This window comes from Microcebus murinus, chromosome 5 (genome assembly GCF_040939455.1).
Source record: "Microcebus murinus isolate Inina chromosome 5, M.murinus_Inina_mat1.0, whole genome shotgun sequence".
In the NCBI taxonomy this organism is placed as follows: Eukaryota; Metazoa; Chordata; class Mammalia; order Primates; family Cheirogaleidae; genus Microcebus; species Microcebus murinus.
This window is the reverse complement of record NC_134108.1, coordinates 98,765,437-98,787,691: the sequence shown is the minus strand read 5'-3', so window position 1 is coordinate 98,787,691 and position 22,255 is coordinate 98,765,437. Positions and strand designations below refer to the sequence as shown.

Here is a 22,255-nt window from a genome sequence, read left to right as displayed (position 1 = left end):
GCCATAAATGGTGCGAATACAAAGTGTAGTATGAGCATAGGAGAAGGAATTTAATGTGGGGAAGGGAATTAAAGAGGTTTCGCTAAAGAAGCTGCATTTTGCTGGACCTTGAAAAGTAATTGTATTTTATTAATAGCTTTCTATTAATGAATGGGCAGACAGGTGGAGAGATGACATTTTATGTGTATGCAGGGCCATGGGATGAGGCATTGCAGTATGAGAAGCTATGAATAGCTCAATACTGCAGAAATGCCCGGGTGGAGTTGGGGGTTAGGAGTAGGAAGCCATGGACAAGACTGTGAGACAGTGGCCTATGTATGAGAGCTTTGTGAGTTATGGGTAGGAATTTAAATTTTGCTCCTATGGAAACTGACTCTCCCTGCCTCCAATTTCGCCTTTTTTTAATCCATTCTGCAAGCAATTTGTAGCCAGAGGGATCTTTGTACTAAGCAAATACGATCATATTGCTGTCCATGGGAGTAGAGTGCACAGTTGGAACCAGGGGCTTCCTATATGAAAAGGGTTGTAGGAAAGAAATGTTAGAAATCCAACAAGAAAATAGGCCTCTGAGACTGTGCTGGGAATTTCCCAGGCTACCTTAATGGATGGCCATCCTCCCCCACTAAAATAATGTATATTACTTCCACATACATAATATAAATCCATTGTAGCTCTTACCCCATTGGATGGTTTAAATGCTATATTTGTCTGTGTGTATATCCTCAGCACTTTCCAGCTAAAAGCAAGCAATCAAGACAATGCCTGATAAATGAATGAAAGAATGCATGAGTGAATGACAAGACCACCTGATACCATCCTTACCTCCGTTCACGGATGGATTATTTCTGAGTTATTCTACCCTCGTGGCAGCTCCATTTGCTTTAGTCTTTGGTGCTTAGCATGAAATTTCCTACTCCAATACCCTACTTCTTAACTCTTCTAGCGGAGAGTCCAGGAGATTTATACTTGAAGAACTAAGAAGCATAACGATCAAGACTCAGATGTATTTCTGTGTATAAAGAGAGATGACTGAGTGTCCACTCAAGGTTTGTGCCCTCCTTCTGTGACAAACAACATAGAGTTGTTTCTCAAAAGTGCTTTCCCAATCAGCGTGACCAGGCTCAAGTGATGGAGTTCTGGCCAATGGAGTGGGAACAGAAAAAATGTATGCTACTTTCAGCCGTAAGAATTCCCTTTAGGGTCCTCATTTCTATTGTTCAAACTGACCTTGGGAGTGAAGTGTTGAAGCTGGCAGAGCCTCTGTCAGCCAAGGTCTCTGAATGACTGTGTGAAAGGACACGCCTATTCCCTCAACCTCCTCTTCTATCACACCGTCCATGGGGTATTACCTGAGTGGCAAATAAGCCTCTCTTCCAGTAAGCCCTTGAGATTTTAGGGTACATCTGGTACAGCAGACAGCATTACCTTAATTAACACAGCGTGTGTGTGTATGTGTGTGTGTGTGTGTTGAAGTATGTTGCTGTGAATGCAAAATCTAATCTCATATACCGTGTTTCCCCCAAAATAAGACAGGGTCTTATATTTATTTTTCCTCAAAAAGACACCCTAGGGCTTATTTTCAGGGGATGTGTTATTTTTTTTAAGTACGGTACAATAATCTACATTTATTCAAATATAGTTAAGTTGTCTTCTTCTGGAACATCATCATAACTCTCCAAACCCTGAATTTCATCCTGAGTTTCTTGGGACTCTATTTTCTTTAGAACCATTGGCCCCAATGTCTCATGTCGAGCAACAGAGCTTTCATGGGGCAGATGGGAAGGGCTGCTCATCATCTTTACCACTCCAGGACGAAATGCATGGGTTGTGCAGATAGGCTGCGTAGCCACGCCCATCAGTAGGTCTTATTTTCAGGGTCAGGCTTCTATTGTGCAAATGCTTAGAAATCCTGCTGGGGCTTATTTTATGGGTAGGTCTTATTTTCGGGGAAACACAGAAGAATCAAAAACCAAATGGGGACAGAACCAGAAGCAAGAGGATTTAATCCTTGGATGAATCCTCAAGGGAAAGCTTTTTATTTAAAATATAATTTGCATGTCTTAGTGAGCAAACAAGCATATAACCATGTCATTGTTTGATACATAGCATGTGTCAAGACAGAGACCAAGGGATGAAATAGATCTTGAGAAAAGAACAGGAGAGCAAGAAAGGTAAAATGAATGAGGTCAGAAAACATTTTTTTAGTAAAGTTAATAATTCTTTAAAAAGCTGAATTAGTAATAGACATTGATGAGTGGTAAGGATTCAAATAAATATATAACTCAGCAGCATTATGTTAAAAAACATAAATCAGAAATAATTAGAATTTATTTTATCTCTGGATGTTGTCAAGCTGCCAACTGCTAATGTCCTGCACTTTAAGAAAATCCACCTGCCTAAAAATGACAGGTAAGGACCTCAGTTGACTTGCTCTATATTTCTAGCCACTTGGGAGCCATCCTTAAAAGGGATGCATAAATGTAAATGTCAATCCTGTATCTTCTTTTATTTACACCCCTTTTTTTTTTCAGGGAGGGGTTGTGGTAAATCACAAAGCTAGTACAGAGGAAAGTGAAGAAGGAAACATAAGCAGCCACATAGAAATGCACAAAAGGAGAGTTTCTGGTAAAAGATGGCAGGCTAATTCGTACCACTTAGATTGGGATTTGGGTTGGAGATGTCTTGTTGGGTATGTGGGGTACATTTGGAAATTCTAGAGCTTTGAGGAGTCACACTTTTTCTTTGAGATAGTCCTATGTCTTTGGAGTGGTTCCATAGTGGTCAAGTGTCAAAAAAATCTGGCTATGGGAGACTGGCTCTAGGCTCAAGAGAATAAGGAGACTTTCAGGTTACTTTCTAGGTGAGCCAGCCTTGGCACAGGAATAGGTAAGAAGAAAGAGTCTCGAGGCAAACGCTCTATCAAAGTGTTAATATTATACCTTTGGCTGGAGATTTCTTTGTGCGGTGTCATTGGGACACCTGGTATGGAAGGCAAGGTGGAAAAAGATGTAGAATCCAAGCAGTGGAATCATAAATCAACTTATCAAGGAGGAAGTTTTTAATAAGCATAGCTCTGGGATATGCATTTAAATCATCTTTGTTGTTATTTTTGGTAGAACGTAAATCTACCTTTCAATATCCTGTTGGTGAAAATGTAACCTGGAACAAACTTTCTAGCACATAAGAGCCTTGAGAGAGAGAGAGAGAGAGAGAGAGAGAGAGAGAGAGAGAGAGAGACTGACTGACTGACTGACTGACATCCACTTTCATTTAAATGTAGAGAGTTGCAGGAAACCATTGTACAACTCTCTCAACAAGAATAAGTCAAACTACACAAATGTAGATTTTTTAACAGCCCCCCCCCTCCCAGGAAGCTGATGAAAGAGAAACCTAAATGAACTAAATTCCATAAAGCAATGAGCCCTTCCCATGGAAGGGGAAGTACATGTTTGCTTTCATCCTTAGTGTAGTTGTGAGAGAAAGCGGAACCCACCATAGACAGGTGTAAGTAGAAACCAGATGAACTCATAGAAAACTTTCATGGTTTCACGTGGGCTAGAATGATGGATTAGAATCCCAAGAGTCACAGCCAAAAAGCAAGGCTATAGAGCCAATACTTTATCCAGACCAAACTTAAAATAGAGAAAAAGAGATCTGTGGGACAAAATGAAATATTCTAAATATGTATAATTAGAGTCCTAAAAGTAGAAGGGAGAGAGTATGATGCAGAAGAGATATTAATATATAAAGAAAGAATAGCCAAGACATTCCTCAAATTAATTAAAGATATCAATGTATAAATTCAAGAAGCTCTTCAAACTCCAAGATGTGTCACACCTAGATGTGTCATAAACTCCTAAAATTCAAAATTAAAGAGACAATATTAGAAAGCAAGAAAAGAAAAAAGCATTATATACATAAAAACAACAATAATAATTATGACTGACTTCTTATGAGAAAAACAGTGGTCAGGATACAATAAAATATCACATTTGAAAGTCAAGAAAGAAAGAAGATAAATTATCAACCTAGATTTCTATATCCAGTAAAAGTTGACCTTCAAATATGAAGCCAAACTTTCATATATTTCTGGTGAGAATGTAAAATGGTGCAGATGATTTGGAAAACCATTTGATATTATCTTAAAAAATTAACCATCATTTTAACATATGACCCAGGAATTCCACTATTAGGTATCTATCCAAGAGAAATGAAGACATATTTTGGTTGACACAAAGACTTGCTATAAATGCTCACAGCAGCATTATTATAATAGCCAAAATGTAGAAACAAGTACAAATGTCCATCAACCGGTGAATAATCAAAATGTAGTTTATTCATACAATGAGTTTATTCATACAAATGTATGAATGTTGAACTACATTCAAGATGTAGTTTATTCTTACAAATATACTTACTATATTCACCAATAAAAAGGAATAAACTACAGACATGCTATAATATGGGTGAACCTCAAGAACATTATGCTAAAAGAAGCAAAGGACCACAGATTGCATGATTCCATTTACATGACATGTTGGTGAAAGCAAAACTCCCAAACTGGGAGTAAAAAAAGATAATTGCCTGCAAAAGGGCATGAGGGACTTTTTGGAGGATGAAACTATTCTAAAATTGGATTGTGATGATGGTTGTACAATTCTTCAAACTTACTAGTAATCATTGAATTGTACACTTACAATGGATAGATGTTATGATATTTAATTTGTACCTTAATAACGTTATGAAACAATGTAAAGACAAAATAAAAAATATTCTCAACAGGAAAACACAAGCTGAGAGAAATCACCTACTGTACATCTGAGCTACTAGGAATTTTTTTTTTTAATGTATTCTTTAGACTGAAGGGAATAATACCCAATGGAAACCAAGATTGGTTGAAGAGATGATGAGTACCAGAGGGGTAATTTCATGGGTAAATAGACAGGATCTTCTTATTATATTTATTTTAAAATCCTTTAAAAGACTATCAATCATTCAAAGCAAAATAATAATAATGAATTGTGAGGCTTACAGTATGGGTACAAATAAAATACATGACACCAAGAGCACAAATGGGGACGTGGATGAAGTTATACTATGTGACGCTTTCACTTTGTGAAGTTATATATTAAAGGTAACCTATGACATGTTAAAGATGTGTATTATAGTCTCTAGTCTAGAGCAACTATTAAAAAATAACAAAGGATTAGCTAAAAAGTCAAAAGAAAAGATCAAATGGAATACGAAAAAAAATTTACCCAAAGGAAGGCAGAAAAGGAGGAACAAAGGAATACAGAACAGATGGAACAAACAGAAAACAAATACCTAATGACAGACTTAAACTCAACCATACTGATAATTACTTTAAATGCAAATAGATTGTAAACATTTAATTAAAAGGCAGAAATTATCAGACTGGATAAAAAATAAGAATTTTTCTCATTCTTTCTTTCTCTCTTTAATATTTATACTAATAGATACATAAATGATATAATATTTTACAAATATATACTATAGCTATATAAATATTAATATATAAATATATTTTTGAATCTAAAGACATGGGCTGATTGAATGTAAAAATTAGAAAAATATAAACCATGCAAATGGTAAACATAAGAAGAAACTTAGTGTGTCTATAATATCAAACAAAGTAGACTTTAAGACAAACAGAATTACCAGAGATAAAGACATAAATATTTTATAATTTTCAAATCAAGAAAATGTTAATAATCCTGCATGTGAATGGACCTAATAACAAAAATTCAAAATACATGAAGCAGAATTTGACAGAACTAAAGAGAGAAGTACAGATCTACAATCACACTTGGATATTTTAACAACTGTCTCTCAGAAATTGATAGAAAAATTAATCAGAAAGATAAAGAAGATTTGAACAACTCTACAAACCAACTTGATGTAATTGATATTTATAAAACACTGTATATAACAACTGCAGGATATACATTCTTTTCAGATGTATATAGAACATTTGCCATGATAGACTATATGTTGGACTATATAACAAGTCTTAATAGATTGAAAAAGACTGAAAAATCATGCACATCAGAATTTCCCAAAACATGATCCAGGGAACCTATGGGGGTCCCTGAAACCCCTTCAGGAGGTCCATAAGGTCAAAACTATTTTCAAAACAGTGAGACATTATTTGCCTTTTTCATGCTCATTCTTTCATAAGTGCACAGTGGAATTTTCCAGAGGCTGAGTGACATGCGATATCACAACAGATTGAATGAAGAAGCAAATGTGAAAATCTAGTTGTTTTTTAATCAAGTCAGACACTAAAGCAGTTTGTCATTCTTCTTACTATTTTTTGTTTGTTTTGGAAAATATAGCTGTTTCCAGAATAATGTTATTTGTATTAACATGCTATTTTAAAATAAATTGATTTTTTAAACCTCTCAGCTTTAATTTCTAATATGGTAAATATAAATGATATAATCCACATATACAAAGGCTCTTGAGATCTTCATAATTTTAATGGTGCAAAGGTGGTATGACCAAAAATGTTGATAATTGCTGACAAAGAATATGTTCTCCAGCCACAAGGAAATTAAGTTAGAAATCAATAAAAATAAGAAATCTAGAAACCACAGGTATTTAGAAATAAAACTTTACTCTTCAAATAAGAAATCTAAAGGGAAATTTAAAAAAATATTTTAAATCATATGATAATGAAACAATATATCAAACTCTGTGGGATCCAGCTAACCCAGTGCTCAGAGGGAAACTTATAGTTTTAAATGTCTATATTCAAAGTAGGAAAATGTAATATCAATGAATTATGCACAAATTTTACAAACTTTTTCAGGAAACAAAGAAAGAAGAAACACTTCCCAACTCATTTTATGAAGGTAGCCTAATCCTGTTGTCAAAATTTGATAGACATTAAAATAAATGCATGATCTTTCACTGGTAATAGATGTAGAAATATCTTCAAACAAATCAATAGCAATGTAGATAAATATTCATGTGCAAGAATTATAATAGTAAAAAAATGCTAATAAAAATGATATTTGTCCAGCCATTAGGGACTAATTAATTATGATAAATCTATGGGGTGCGATATTATGCATCAATTAAAAGTATATTCTCAAAGGAATTAATGTCATGGGAAAAGATATAAGTTTAGTAAATTATGTATATAGTCATATCCCATTATTGTATGTAACATACATACATATAAGAGGCCTGAAAAGAAATTCACCAAAGTATTAGTAGTTCTTCTGCATCGGAGTGATGGTAGTAATATTGGTTTACTCTTTTTCTTTTGTATTTTCCAAATCATTTGTAATGTAATTGGGTCACTTTAATAATGGGGGGAAAATCCCAATCAGTCGTTTAAGGAAAAATTCAGATAATATCATAGTTCATACAATGATGTTTCTCTGGAGAAGATTTGAAATTAATTGATCCTATACCTGCATTTTCTAGATGGGAAAATTGAGTTCTTCCTCCTCCTGGGTGGATGTGCATCAAGATAGTGACAGAATCACACCCAGAATCTGGATCACCCTCCTCCCAATAGCATGCCCTTCACATTAGGTCACAACATGAAGAAAATGGCATTGGTGTTAGGTATATGGTAATTCTTCAGACTGAGTCACTGCTTTTAGGCCCAAGAGCCCAGATTTACTCTGGGTTAAGTAAATTCAGATGTAAAGTATTTAATGTTGGCATGGATGTGGAGAGATAGGAACACTCCTACACTGCCGGTGGGACTGCAAACTAGTTCAACCTCTGTGGAAAGCAATACGGAGATACCTTAAAGCGATACAAGTGGATCTAGCATTTATTTGATTCAGTAATCCCATTACTGGGCATCTACCCAAAAGAACAAAAGTCACTGTATGAAAAAGACACCTGCACTCAAATGTTTATAGCAGCACAATTCACAATTGCAAAGATGTGGAAACAACCGAAGCGTCCATCAATACATGAGTGGATTAATAAAATATGGTATATGTATACCATGGAGTACTATTCAGCTATAAGAAACAATGGTGATATAGCACCTCTTGTATTTTCCTGGATAGAGCTGAAGCCCATTCTACTAAGTATCCCAAGAACGGAAAAACAAGCACCACATGTACTCACCAGCAAATTGGTGTTAACGGATCAACACCTAAGTGGACATATAGGAATAACATTTATCGGGTGTCTGGCAGATGGGAGGGGGGAGGAGGGGATGGGTTACATACATACATAATGAGTACGATGTGCACCGTCTGGGGGATGGTCACGCTTGAAGCTCTAACTCAAGGTGGAGGGAAGGGCAATATACATAACCTTAACATTTGTACCCCTATAATATGCTGAAATAACAAAAATAAAAAGAAAACCAGTCATTGTTCAAAGTGTCCAGGTTTCAACCAGGGGAAAATTCAGCTTATATATCATTCTCACATACAACATTTGGGTTGACTCACAAAGAGATTATCTGTGTAAGAGAAACTTGTTCAGAGAACAATAGCCATATTTCTTTCTTGGCATATTAATGAGTAAATCAAGTCTGTGTGAGAATAAATAAGCGAGACCTTTTATTGTTCAAACTCTGGAGAGGGTAGCTTGGCTTTTTGTAGGATCTGAGCAGAACACTGTATTGTGATTTAAATGGAAGCAGCCATCGTTTTTAACCATAAAGACCAGATTTCCAGCGATGGTGCACCTAGTAAAACAATCGAAATAACATTAGTGTCACTTTCTGTGTTGAGGAAGTTAAACAGCCATTCTGTGGCTTATCTAGGTGACAGAACCCAGTCTCAGCAGGCAATGAGAGCGTGCTTTTTAATTCTTCGAGTATTTAATAAAGAGGGAAAAATCCACAATCAAGTGCAGGATTAGTATGCCAGATCACAACTTCCATGATTTAATTGCATACGACCTTTATCCTTAAATAGTCATAAGAAACAAGAATCCTAGACCATAGCCTGCCTTTCCTCTGTGGTATGGAAATATCTACTGAGCTGAAGGGCTCCGGGCCCCCTCTCTCTTCCAAGACCATTCTCAGGAGCTTTTCTGCCTCCCTGCTGATCTGTAGCCCCACGTCCCCCTGCCCCCCTTCTCCTGTCCCTTCAGCCTCTTCCTGTCACCTGCTCCTGGAGCCCTGACCATTCTGTCACTGGGAATCAGGGTTCAGATTCAGGCTCTGGTTTTGTCCCCACTGCTCACTTAACTTGGTGAGTTACTGACAGTCATTTATTATCTCTGGGCCCTAATTTCCTCCACTATCAGAGGAGGGGAAGGGCCCGGTAGGAATGACACCTTGGCATGCTATGTTGAGAAAGGCTTTGAGGCCATTTCCAGACCTCCTAGGGAAGAGCAGTCTGTAGTGTCTGCCAGTGGCATGAGCAGGTGGGAACAACATGCCTTCCAAGTCTGAAGTGCATGATATTAAATGACACCTCGGGAAGACATTTTCCCCAGAGTATTCCCATTATGCTTTCTCCATTACTGCATATAACTGAGGACTCTCCATACCATATCCCCAAGTCATTTGCCACCTACCATTAAGTACATAGATACTGCATTTCCATTCCAAAGGCATGAGTAGTCCCATTTCACAACAGGATAACTGAGTCAGAAAGTGAGCCATTTTCCCTAAGCCATACAGCAAATCCAGAACAAATATTAAAATTTAGGGACATTTATTTACTAATAAATATCTTACGCATTATACTTACTGTGTTTCCCCGAAAATAAGACAGGGTATTATATTTATTTTTCCTCAAGAAGTCATCCTAGGGCTTATTTTCAGGGGATGTGTTATTTCTTTTAAGTACGATACAACAATCTACATTTATTCAAATATAGTTAAGTCGTCTTCTTCTGGAACATCATCATAACTCTCCAAACCCCGAATTCCATCCTGAATTTCTTGTGACTCTGTTTCCTTTAGAACCATTGGCCCCAATCTCTCATGTCGAGCAATAGGGCTCTCATGGGGCAGTTGAGAAGGGCTGCTCGTCTTCTTTACCGCTCCAGGACGAAATGCATGGGTTGTGCAGATGCACTGCTTAGCCACGCCCATCACCAGGTCTTATTTTCGGGGTAGGGCTTCTATTGTGCAAATGCTTAGAAATCCTGCCAGGGCTTATTTTATGGGTAGGTCTTATTTTTGGAGAAACACGGTACTTGTTTCACAGCCTTTTTTGTGCACTTACTACATGTAAAGTAGCATGAGAGTCACTAGTAAGAGAAGAAAAAGAGGTGGGGACAACAGAATAGCTGAGAATTCCTGATCTCAAAGGAACTTTAAATCCAGTAGGAAAGCAAGATATCCACAGATAGCAGCACAAGTGAACAGATGCCCTCTCAGGGAGGGGCAGCACTGTCCACCCTGGAGCCCTCCTTGGTTCTTCTCTTATCTCCTACTCACGTCCAACCCATCTGTAAGTCCTGGTCACTGAACTGTCAAAGTCTGTCTCAGATCTGACCATTCTTGCCTCTTCCCCTATATCACCCTGGTTCAGATTGTCATCTTGTCTCACCTGGACTGATGCCAGAGCCTCCTGAGTAGTTTCCCAGCTTCCCCTCTGGTTCCCATACAGTCTATTCCCACATAGAAGCCAGGATAATATTCCTTTTAAACAGCCGATCAGTTCACATCATTCCCTGCCCTCAATCTCTCAGGGGCTTCCTATTACACTGAGAACAAGATCCAAAATTTTCATCGTGGTCTATAACAACCTGCTTCACCTGGCCCTGGCCCCTGCACTTGACACCATTGGCCCCACCCTCTAACACCTCACCCTGCCTTGGTTCTCCCAATGGCACTTAGAACCACCTATCACATCATGTATGTGCTTACTGTTTCATTGGTTTTCTCTATTAGAATATAAGATCCACGAGGGCAGGAGCATCAGTGGTTGCTTCCAGACTGCAGCTATAGCATCTATTAAAGAGTATGGCACACAGTAGCCCCTCAATAAATACCTGATGACTAATGAGGTCGAGGAGAGCTAGAAATGGGAGCAAAAACCTGATATTGAACAAGACCAAGGGATAGTGTACTGCAGTGTACATCTCATTTCTAGATTCTCTTCCAGGGCAATGGTCGGTGTTAAGAGATTTCACTTGGTTTGTGAGCGGGCTGGACAGGCGTGTCTAGAGAGCAGATGGCGGAGGGGCCGTGTCATGATGAAGACAGGTCCTTCCGGGTCTGGGGCAGGCAGATCCACGAGCTGCACAGTAGGGGAGAGGAGAGAGTGATCCTGGAGACACAGCAATTGAGGAGAACCATTTGATATAAATCACATTATTTCTGGGCATTCGACTCTCTATTCCAAGAATAGAAATGGCAAAACCGATCTAATTCTTTACATGCTGAGGCAAGCTAGGGGCTGAATAAAGCCACTGAAAAGGATATATAGGAGTCACTGCTGCTTAAGGAATTGAGCAGCTCTTGTTTCTGCAGAAAGCAGAAACAGCTCTTGTTTCTGCAATTAGAAATTACTTTGAAAACAGCAGACGCTGCTTGCATCAATAACATCAGGAAAGACACTATTTCCCTTGGAGTAAAATATAACCTAGGAGTTTTTAGGTGTCACGCACCATCCTAAACCCTTTACACAGCTAGTTAACAGTAGAGCTAGGAATTAAACTCAAAAATTGTGACTAGAGTCCATCCACTTAACCGTGTGTGTGGTACACTGCCTCTTACGAGAATACTTGACTTGACCTTGGGCAAGTCATCCTCTGTGTGCCTCAGTTTCCAGTGAGTGATAACAGTACTGCCTTCTAGGATTCTTGGGAGGCTTAAATGAGTTAACACATGTAAAGTGACCCAAAAAGGGCCTGGCGTACATCCTAGTTATTATCATTATACCTGTAGGATCAATACTCAGCACAGTGGAATTATGAAATACTAAATACAATGCAGAGGTTAAATCACTCTCCAAGAGTCACCTAAATGAGGTCAATGAGGCCAGGATATTAACCCAGGTAGGTCTGGCCCCAAAGCTCATTTCTTTACACCTTGGCTAGCTCCTGTCAGCTGTTTCCAAGGTACAGAATCCTTCCAGCACTTGACAATTCACAGCCAAAGCTTTCTGTTCCCTTTCAGGCATTTCTCTGTGATATGTGAGTTTTAACTCAGCACATAAAACCTGGTAATGATGTAGCATCCGAGTCTAAATGTTTCAGGCCTGGAATGTGTCTTGTTTTGGTGGACCGCTGAAACCTACAAGGACAGCTAGCGTGGAGGTTTCATTCTGATTCTAATCTAGACTCTGTAGCAGGGGTTTGCAGGAAGCCACGTCGTCCTTGAAATTCTAGCGCGTACCCACGCTCCACACCCCAAGGAGCTTTATCTTCTAGCTGCAGCTCTCACAAGATGCACAGGTGAGAAACTTAATAGCTCCTCTAGTGAGCAGCACACACCGCCGCAAAATAGCTGGCAAAATAGGCCAGCTCTAGGACAGGAAAGTAAGTGATTCAGTGGAACCCAGGCAATAAATAGCACTGGCAGTGATGGATGAACAAAAAACAAAGCACACCTGCATGCAATCCTACATGGTCCGGGGAGCTGTTAGATCAGCAGTCCCCAACCTTTTCAGCACCAGGGATGGATTTCATGGCAGGCAATTTTTCCACGGATGTGGCAGTGGGGTGAGGGTCTGGGCAAGCATAGAACTCAGGCAGTGATGAGTGGCCCAGTTCCTAACAGGCCATGGACCCAACCGGATCTCGGCCTGGGAGTTGGGAACCACAGGGTTAGGTTGCTTTTATTTATTTTGATAAATAGGGTGGGGTGGTTGGAAAGCCAGCACACTGAGAGGAGGGTGACATTTTTCCGTGGCTCCAGCCTCCAGAGTTCCCTATGTCCACAGGAACTCAGCGTGCGTAGAGTGTTCTTTGCGCTTTAGCCCTGCCCCTGTTCACTGCTTGCTTCTAGAATGGTCAGATACCTCCCGTTAAGCTGTACATGTAGGAATCTTGCCTTTAAAATAATCTTACGTATCTCAGAATTTAACTGGATTCCAAAAGCTCCCTCCCACCCCCAGCATAAGCCATGAGCACAAAAGTGTACGTTAAGGTGTTCCATTAAGCCACTCCTCACTGGGCTAAGGAAATTCTCAGGGAGGCCTCTCCTGGGATCTCTGAAATCATGCTAACTAGTTGATTATCTTCTCTATATACAGGAAATGCTTGATGTGGTGAACACCCAAAATATTGTTGTCTTAACCCAGTTGATTTATGGTAATCAACATGTCCAAATGACTTTACTCAGGGTTCTACGAGCTCACAGCTAATTACGTTTTTTTTTTTTTTAAAAAAAGGATCAATAGATGGAATAAAGAGAAGAGAATGATTATTTGTACCAAAATCTCCGAGAATGGCCTCTTTCCCTCCACCCCATCCTATCCTCCTTCCCTTCCCAGGGCTGACTGTAGGAATCCACGACCAGAGCGGGACAGTTACCTAACCAGGAGCAGGGGGCCGCAGTAGCCCCCTCCCAAGGGACATCAGCAGCGTTGCTGGGCTCCTGTAAAGGCCATCCCAGACCCGAACCTCTGCCCAGAATGTTAAGTGGAAAGAATATTCTCAAAACTCTGACTCAAACACTCGCTGTGCTCTATGACTTCATGGAACGCATCCAAGTAAAATTCCCCAGGGAGATCCAGGCTCCCGGCCAGGAACAGGAAGTTGTCAGGGTAACATGGGGACACTGAGCACCTGGGCGGGATCAGGGAGCGAGAGGCTCTGTCACTGAAAAGGAAGAAGACATGGAGAAAGGGAGGCCGGGGAGGCCTCTGAAGACGAGAGTCGCCCATTCGACACCCGAAACCTGCAGGCACTGTTCTGCTTTCTGAATATCTCAAAGATCTTACCACATTGGTGCATAGATAACAGGGCAGGTGCAGGTGGGAGCAGGTGGAATCTGACGGATCATGAACAGACAACCCTTAGTAAATAAATCCCAGAAGACACCATGACAAGTTTTCTCCATTATCGTGATGAAAGTTTCATCCCAAATATGGAGAAATGTCCTTTTTGTATAAGGTGAGGGCAAGTTTCTGTATCCTGACTCAAGTTTGGCTTGGAGAGTGTTACGGTTACAAATGTCCCTATTTAACCTCACCATTGATATCGGAGAGGAGATGCTAGGATGAGATGTATGGGTTATTCATTACTCCCACTGCTTCCCTGATTAATACCTATTTCAACTCTTTTTAAAGAGAAAAAGTATGGAAATTTGCCCAGGACGGTGTTTAATTTCCCAGGCGGCAGAGAAGGAAACACTGATTTATTTACAGCGAACAGCAGCTGTTTACATGCATTTGGAGCATGATAAATGGGAATTTTATATATATAATTATTCATGCAAGAAGTATCTTACCATGTTATCAGACTTTAAAGCCCAAGTTGTGTCTATAAATGACATTTTCAAAACCCACGGAATTTTCTTCTCACTAATGATATGGACTTTAAGTCTGGGAGTCATAAACCCTAGTTTACCTTCTCAGGTATGGCAGACATCTTTTGTTTGACATAGGATCTAAATCAGGATATATTTTGTATAATCGTCAAATGCAGTTTTCCGCCAGGTAAGTTTGCTTTTAAATGTCAGTCACTTTAATCCTGTAATCTGTTATTGAAAGACTCAAGTTTTTAGAATGTGTATGGATGGTGTACACTTGCACACATGCGTGTATGTGTGCTATGTGTTGCTGTTTTACTATATGTGCATATGTGTGTACAGAATCCTTGAGTCATGGATAGAAGGAACCTTAAACAGCACTTTGGGCAGAGGTTTTCAACACTGATTATTTAGTGCAATCACCTGGGGAGCTTTAAAAAGTCCTGAAGCTCAAACTGGTGAAATCTAAATAAGTTCTGTGGTCTTCTAGTTAACGTTATTATTCCCATATCAATTTCTTGGCTGTGATGTTGGGCTATAGTTACGTGAGATGTTACCACTGGGGAAAATTGAGGAGAGGGTACAAGGGACCTCTTTGCATTATCTCTGCAACTGCCTGTGAAGTCTGTAATTTTTTCAAAATAAAAAGTCCTAAAAAAATGCTAGTGTAGAGACCATACTCTGGACCAATTAAATCAGATCTCCAAGGATTGGACTCTAGAAATCAGTCTTTTTTAAAGCTTCCAGGTGATAGCAGAGTGAGGCCAAGGTAGATAGTCCCTGATTTTGTCTAATTAGCCACCCACTGTTTAAATGTGTCACCATCTCCCCATGTATAGCTTACTATATTAATACTAATATAGCACATTTGACTCGCTGACCAAAATATTTATTATGAGTTTTCTAATATTCTAGGAAACCTGCAGAGACTTCTCAGGGGAAAGATTATGTATGTGTCAGGTGGAAAGTTATGTTAACTTTGTAAATAACTCCTAGATTATACTGGAATGGACATTAGCTAGCCCTGAGAATTTCCCAGTAATTGCTCATAGTGGTAGAAATACAACACATTATGGCATAAAGCCTTTAATCATTACTCAACATGTCATACTTTTGACTTATAGAATGGGCATAGTAATGTAACAATTATTTCTTTAATGCCCCACAAACATGTCTACTAATTATTATGAATGGAATTTTAAAGTAAACCTCTTATATCACAAAGGGCTTGAAAACTGCTTATTTATCTATTTTGGATCAAAGACCACTTTGAGAATATGATGAAGCTATTCTTCTCCCAAGGAAGATGCAGAAACAAGTGGCTCATGGATCCCTATTAAATTCTAGAAGCCCTTTAATAGAGGCTGCTGCAGTGTTTAGCAGAAGCCACTCTGGACCCTGAACAGGAGGCCAGGAATGAGGCTCTGGCTCTTCTTGTCAATCAAGCCTACCACCCAGGCCGGTGGCTCCCCCATGCCAGCCCTTGACATCCTCTTTTATAAGTTGTTTGTAATGCTGTCTGTGGCCCTCTCCCCTCTAAGACAGGGGTCCCCAACGTATGGTGAGTTATATAATTATTTCATTATATATTACAATGTAACAATAATATACACAAAGTACACAATAAATGTAATGCACTTGAATCACCCCTGACCCATCTTCATCCAACCCCTGGTCAGAGGAAAAATTGTCTTCCATGAAAATGGCTACTACTGGTCAGTTGTTTTCCTTATGTTTGGAGAAGATGGCAATAGGAAATGTGTTTGATGGTAATAAAACATCAAGCATTTATATATTGTTCACTGCAGGCCAGGCCTTGAGTGCTTTAAAACCCATGACCACTCGTGCATTCCACTCAAGAACTCTGTAATGTTGATACTAGTGTTCTCTGTGTTTTAGAGATTTGGAAGCAGAAGCCCAGAGAGGTTGATATGTCCAAGGTCACAAAGCTAGTTAAGTGTTGAAGTGGGGATGGTTTTAAATGTTCATAAGAACTTTTTAACTCAGGTACCAAAACCCTGGCAGGAGTTAGCAATGGGAATTGCAAATTGCTTGGGACATGAAGACAACATACAGAGGCAGCTGGGACAAGTAAACTGCATTTACTCAATGCAGTTCTGCTTTCACCTTGTCCTGGGCAGGGAGAGATTCAGGTGATGTCTCTTCCAGCTTCCAGGCAAGATATTATCTTTCCTTTCCCTCACCGGAGGACACGCTGGCTTCATGTGAACTGGAAAAATCTATCCGGTCACCTCAGAACTAATTTTTGTATAAAATCTTTAGTTTATTTTTACAACATGCAAATTAGAGGTGCAGATGGAAAATTCAATAACGCTATAATCCCGGTGATGCCCTAGGTCTAGGATGACATTTATCTAGGCAAAAGCACTTTTGTGGTCCTAGGAATGATGGTTGTGGCATTTTAAAACCACATTAGACCCTGCTGCAGAAATCCTTTCTCCTACTTGTGTAAACCCTATGGGGTAAAACAAAATTTATCAAATCAATGGAAAATATACTCCAATAATGATTACATTGTGTATTTGGGGCCTCCTTCCCACTAACTATCATGAGCACAATTTATTTACAAGGGCTTCCCTGCGGCAGCTTGCTCAGGTAGGAGGGAGAGAGGAAGGGAAGACACTTTGCTTAGTGGGGGAAGGCACCAGGCCCCTCCATATCTCCAAAGATTATGGAAGGGCCTGGGATTCTCCACCTCCCCCCAGCATCTCTAGCCTTGTTTGACATGTCCCCAGTTAAAATGTGAATGCCCAGGAGGAGTAGGAATGTCAGCATGTTCTGATCCCTGAGCATGGACTTCTGCAGAGAAGTTTTTGACGTTACCTCATCTACAAAGCCAGGGCATTAAACTTGACAAATGATTCTCTACCTCCTCGTATATCGGGGAAGACGACTTTTTACAACCTACAGAAGATGTCCAGGCCCTATGAAATTTAGTTTCAATTGGTCTGGGATAGGGTCCAGGGATAGGTACTGCAGTAGTATCATTAGAGCTCCCAGGGATGTGAATACGCTGCCAGTGACTTGATCAGTGGTTCTCAGCTCTGGCTGTGCTTTAGAATCACCTGGGGGATAAGAGAAAGCCTAATGCCCAGGCCACACGAAATCCTAATGTCCAGGGGTGAGACCTAAACATCAGTAGATTTTACAACTGTCAGGTGATTCCAATACCCAGCCAGGGTGGAGAACCACTAAACCAGGTGATGTCTAGGGGACTATTACAGCTAAGGGACTCTTCCTGCTGTGTTTACAGTCCCACAGTCTCTTCTAGTTGGTTCCAATGCAGTGGGTTCCCACATTTGAGGACATCAGGATCACCTGGAAGGCTTATTAAAACACAAACTTCTGGGCTCTCTCCCTGGAGGTTCCGATTTTTCAGGTCTAGCACAGGGAATGGGAATTTGCACCTCTAACAAGTTCCAGCTCATGCTGCCGGTGATCCGGAAATCACCTTTTGGAAATCACCGCCCTAAAGCATAATGGGCACCTGACTTTGACATAGGCCAGTACAGAATTCAGAACAAGTAATTTTTGTTGGCGAGGAATAATCAGATGGGGGAAAAGACTAGCCCAGGGCTGCCAGAATCAGCCCTGCAGGCAGCTTCTGGGCAGCTGGAGTGTGATATAGAGCTAGTGACTGGGCTCTGAAATGCAAAGATGATGATGGCCTGAGAAGAGAGAAGACAGCAAAGATATACTTCATCGCTGTCAACATTTGGCCTAGAGCCTAGAGCTATTTGTCAGTTAAATCACAAGGCGGCAGAAATATTGGAGCATGTGCTGATTTCATCAATAAATTCTTTCCAAATTCTATCAGAACTCTCCACTACATTTCATCAGCATCTTTAAACTATTTATATTTTTACGACCTGGGTTATTTATATTATTTTTTCTGGACATATATATTTAGAAACATTGAAACTATGCCTAAATATGTAAAAAGTACATAATCACGCTCTGGGGTGGAAGACTTGGGATGGTCAAAAGACAAAACTTCATCAAGAATGAGGAAGAGGCACATGGTGTGTGATGGATGAGGAGATTAACATGTATTAAGCATCACCTCCGGGTGAGTATCTCCTATTTATTAGTGATTCTTGCTAAAAAAAAAAAAGAGTTTGATAACAGAAGTTACAATATACAGATGACAGAGTGAAATATTAGATCCTTTATCTAAATTCCCAGAGCTAGAGGAACATGACCCAAGATCTGAACCTGGCTGTGTCTGACCCCAAAGCCCAGGCACTTTCCACTCTCTCTCTCTTGTCCTTCATGCCACACACAAGTCCTAACCCTTTGTTTTACCTACTAAATAGACTCTGGAAAATTGCTACCTTTCCTACATCTAGTGTTTCTCAAACTTTAACGTGATAAGATTCCCCCCAGGGGATCCTGCTAAAATGAAAATTCTAGGATAGGGTCTGTGAGTCTGCACTTCATATGAGCTCCCAGAGAATGCAGGTGCTGTGGGTCTGTGAACCACACTTTTTACACCATGGCCTTAGGAGACCTGGGTTTAAAGAGAGTTGGATGTATTTTTTTTAACATTTTAAAAAATGTTTTCTAAGATTCTTCAGGCTGATTGATGTAAATAAGAGAGGGAGATAAAAAAAAACTTTCCGAGGAACTACTTTGAAGAAGACATCCTTGTTCTAAGAATTTGAGGATAAAAGGGAGCAGAGGTTGGGCTTACCAGGTGCAAAAACAACTGAAACGTTTTGCTTTTAACTGGTCAATCAGCCATCTGTTTGGCATCCCATAGCCAAATGAACCAAAATCTGTACTGGTTCCATCCGATGAACTTTCACCTTGCTACAGTGGGGAAGAATCCAGAAAGGTGGCTTACCTGTTGATAATGGAGGGAGAAACAGACTCTTAAATATGGTTCTAGTGCATGTTTCAAAATGCTCATGAACTTTGCACGGTGGTGTTTGAGGAATGATGGTATAACCGGCAGGCCTCCCCCTTACCCCCATGGATGTGTAAAACTTGACCTGGATTTTCAGAAAAACAATCCAACTCTGCATAGCAAGAGGGTTTTATGTCGGAACATCTGGATGCTCCTTGAATCACAAAGTGGCTTCAGGCTAAGATCTTGTTCCAAGCCAATGCCAGTGTTTCCCAAACACCTCTGAGCTTCCAGAAGCTCCGTATGGATTGCAGCCCCGACATGGCAGAGCGAAAATCAATTTGGCTGCACAGCAGGCCCAGAGTATAAGAAGTGAAGGGGGTGGGGGGACTCTCGCCTAGGGGAAGGGCGAGAGAAAGGAGAGGTACCTGTCATGAGACTGGAAATCAAAGTGGAATAAGCTGAAATCTCTGTGGACAGGGAGCCAAAGGGAGTAGCTGCAGAGGGACAGTCTATAGGAATATAAAGGAACAGGGAGCTATTGGATAGGAGCTTGACTTTTTTTTTTTTTTATTTCGGCATATTATGGGGGTACAGATTTTAAGGTTTCAATAAATGCCCATTTCCCCCCCTCCCCCCAAAAGTCTGAGTCTCCACCATGACCATCCCCCAGATGGTGCACATCTCACTCATTATGTATGTATATACCCGCCCCCCTCCCCCCTCCCACCTGCCCAATACCCTATTACTGTAGCACCTATGTGTCCACTTAGGTGCTACTCAGTTAATACCAGTTTGCTGGAGAATATATCTGGTGCTTGTTTTTCCATTCTTGGGATACTTCACTTAGTAGTATGGGTTCCAGCTCTAACCAGGAAAATATAAGATGTGCTATATCACCGTTGTTTCTTAGAGCTGAATAGTACTCCATGGTATATATATACCACATTTTATTAATCCATTCTTGGATTGATGGGCACTTGGGCTGTTTCCACAGCCTTGCAATTATGAATTGTGCTGCTATAAACATTCGAGTGCAGGTGTCTTTTTTGTAGAGTGTCACTGGATCATTTGGGTAGATGCCCAGCAATGGGATTGCTGGATCAAATGGTAGATTCACTTGTATCGCTTTAAGGTATCTCCATATTGCTTTCCACAGAGGTTGAACTAGTTTGCAGTCCCACCAGCAGTGTAGGAGTGTTCCTCTCTCTCCGCAACCACGCCAGCATTTATTGTTTGGAGATTTTTTGATAAAGGCCATTCTCACTGGGGTTAAGTGATATCTCATTGTGGTTTTGATTTGCATTTCCCTGATGATTAGAGATGTTGAGCATTTCTTCATATGTTTGTTGGCCATTCTTGACTTTTAATTAATAGAGGGTTCTACAGGTTTCAGCCTGGCTCCCTGATTTACAGTTCACACTGGGTTTCCATAATGCCACAACTCCAGGTAAAACATAAAAATTCAACCCTCCAGGTTTTTTTTTTTGTTTTTTTTTTTTGTCTTTAGGAAAAAAACTAATTTGTCTATTGCTATTATCTGAAATAACAGATTGGACAAGCGAGTTAGAAGTTATGTGGATGGTGCCTTGGGCTCTTGACTTCACCAAGGGAACCTGAAAATGCATCCAGATTGTAGTTTAGCAAAATGACATGTCTGCTTAATAAAAGGGAATGATCTTTTTCTTAAGTTTGGTAAATAAACACTTTTTATAGCATGATTTATTCAAGAACTGGGGGCCGATTTTTCATGGGGTGAAGTGACACCTAGATTTGTTGATATTTGGATTAGTTTGAATTTTTCTTGGCAGAAGTGATGCCAGGAGGTTGTTTGCTATTATAGAGTTCCTGCTGCTAAAGGTTTTATTCCAGAGATTAGAAAGATTTGGGATATTGTTGGTGCCTTAAGAGGGGTTTATGGTTAATCCCATGGTCATTTTGCTTTAGCTGGATTAGATATTTTCAAACACCTATCATCACGGTTTGGAGGATTTCAGCAGAGATAAAGTTTTAAGAGACAGAGAAAAACATCAATAGGCAAGGGATTTGAAACTTAAATCTTTATTCAAGCCTTGGAATTGGAAACAGGTTTCATCTCCCAAACCAACTCTGCTAAATTCATACAGGCTAACGTGTTCAGGAGTCTAAGGTCTAGCATCAAACAGCACCAAGATTGAAAAGCAACCTTTGCCATGAGCCCAACTCAGGACAGTGACAATATATATGCCACGGATGTTCACCCATTTCTGGAACCTAAGTGACTAATACATTTATGCTTAAATAGGGGAAAAAATTATCATCTTTTTTCCTCTCCTCTAGAGGAGTGAATCCAAGTAACACAGATTTATTTTAGAGAAAATAAATGGACCAACCAGAATTTTCTGCGAATTGTAAATGCCACAGGATTTCCCCTTCATTATAAGGCAAGTCATATATTCACTTTAAGAAAATGCTGATCAATGGGATGAGAAACCAAATAAATCTTCAAAGATGTGGCAACCTTACATTATCACAAATGCTTTGTGCAGGAGGTTGAGCATTTCCTTTTCGAGAGCCTATATTTACACGAGCAATTTCATTATATCATTGCTCTACATTTCCTTCTCTAACTGTATTTCATATGTTTTTCCTTCTCTAACTGTAACTTGGCTTCCAGAGGGCAAGTCCAAATAATCTTAGGAAAGACAGAATGATGACACATGGACCCAGCTGATAATTTCTTAATGATCACAGAGAGAAGACAAGTTACTTTGTAGTAATTTCCTTCTTCAAAGGGAGAAATAAATTTCTTTATGCCAAAATGTATTCGTGGTATCCTACTCTCTCTCATGTATACCAATGGGAAATTCAATGAAGCCTGCTTTAACCCCACTCTTCCTATCAGGGTAAAAGGTATTGATGATATGCAGATTGTCAACAATCATTTATTATACCTGGTAACCCTATCGTGTGATGCAGAAATTAAGACTAACTTTTAAAATGGACACTTTTTGAGGAGTTGG

General features: G+C 39.8%; 1 protein-coding gene and 1 long non-coding RNA gene across 3 annotated transcripts in view; both read right to left on the bottom strand.

The window, feature by feature from the left end:
* RCAN2 (regulator of calcineurin 2) overlaps positions 1-22,255 on the bottom strand; it is a 263,983-nt gene that overhangs the window by 114,835 nt on the left and 126,893 nt on the right. The gene's annotated exons all lie outside the window — the stretch shown is intronic.
* LOC105866834 (uncharacterized) lies at positions 8,539-19,901 on the bottom strand. Of its 2 annotated transcripts, none has more exons than XR_012919317.1 (3): positions 13,444-19,901; positions 10,832-11,204; positions 8,539-8,689 (listed from the first exon to the last, which is right to left on the bottom strand). It is a non-coding gene; the product is annotated as an uncharacterized LOC105866834 (long non-coding RNA). The 2 variants fall into 2 exon arrangements; XR_001152038.3 differs by having other exon boundaries at positions 10,957-11,204; positions 13,444-19,894.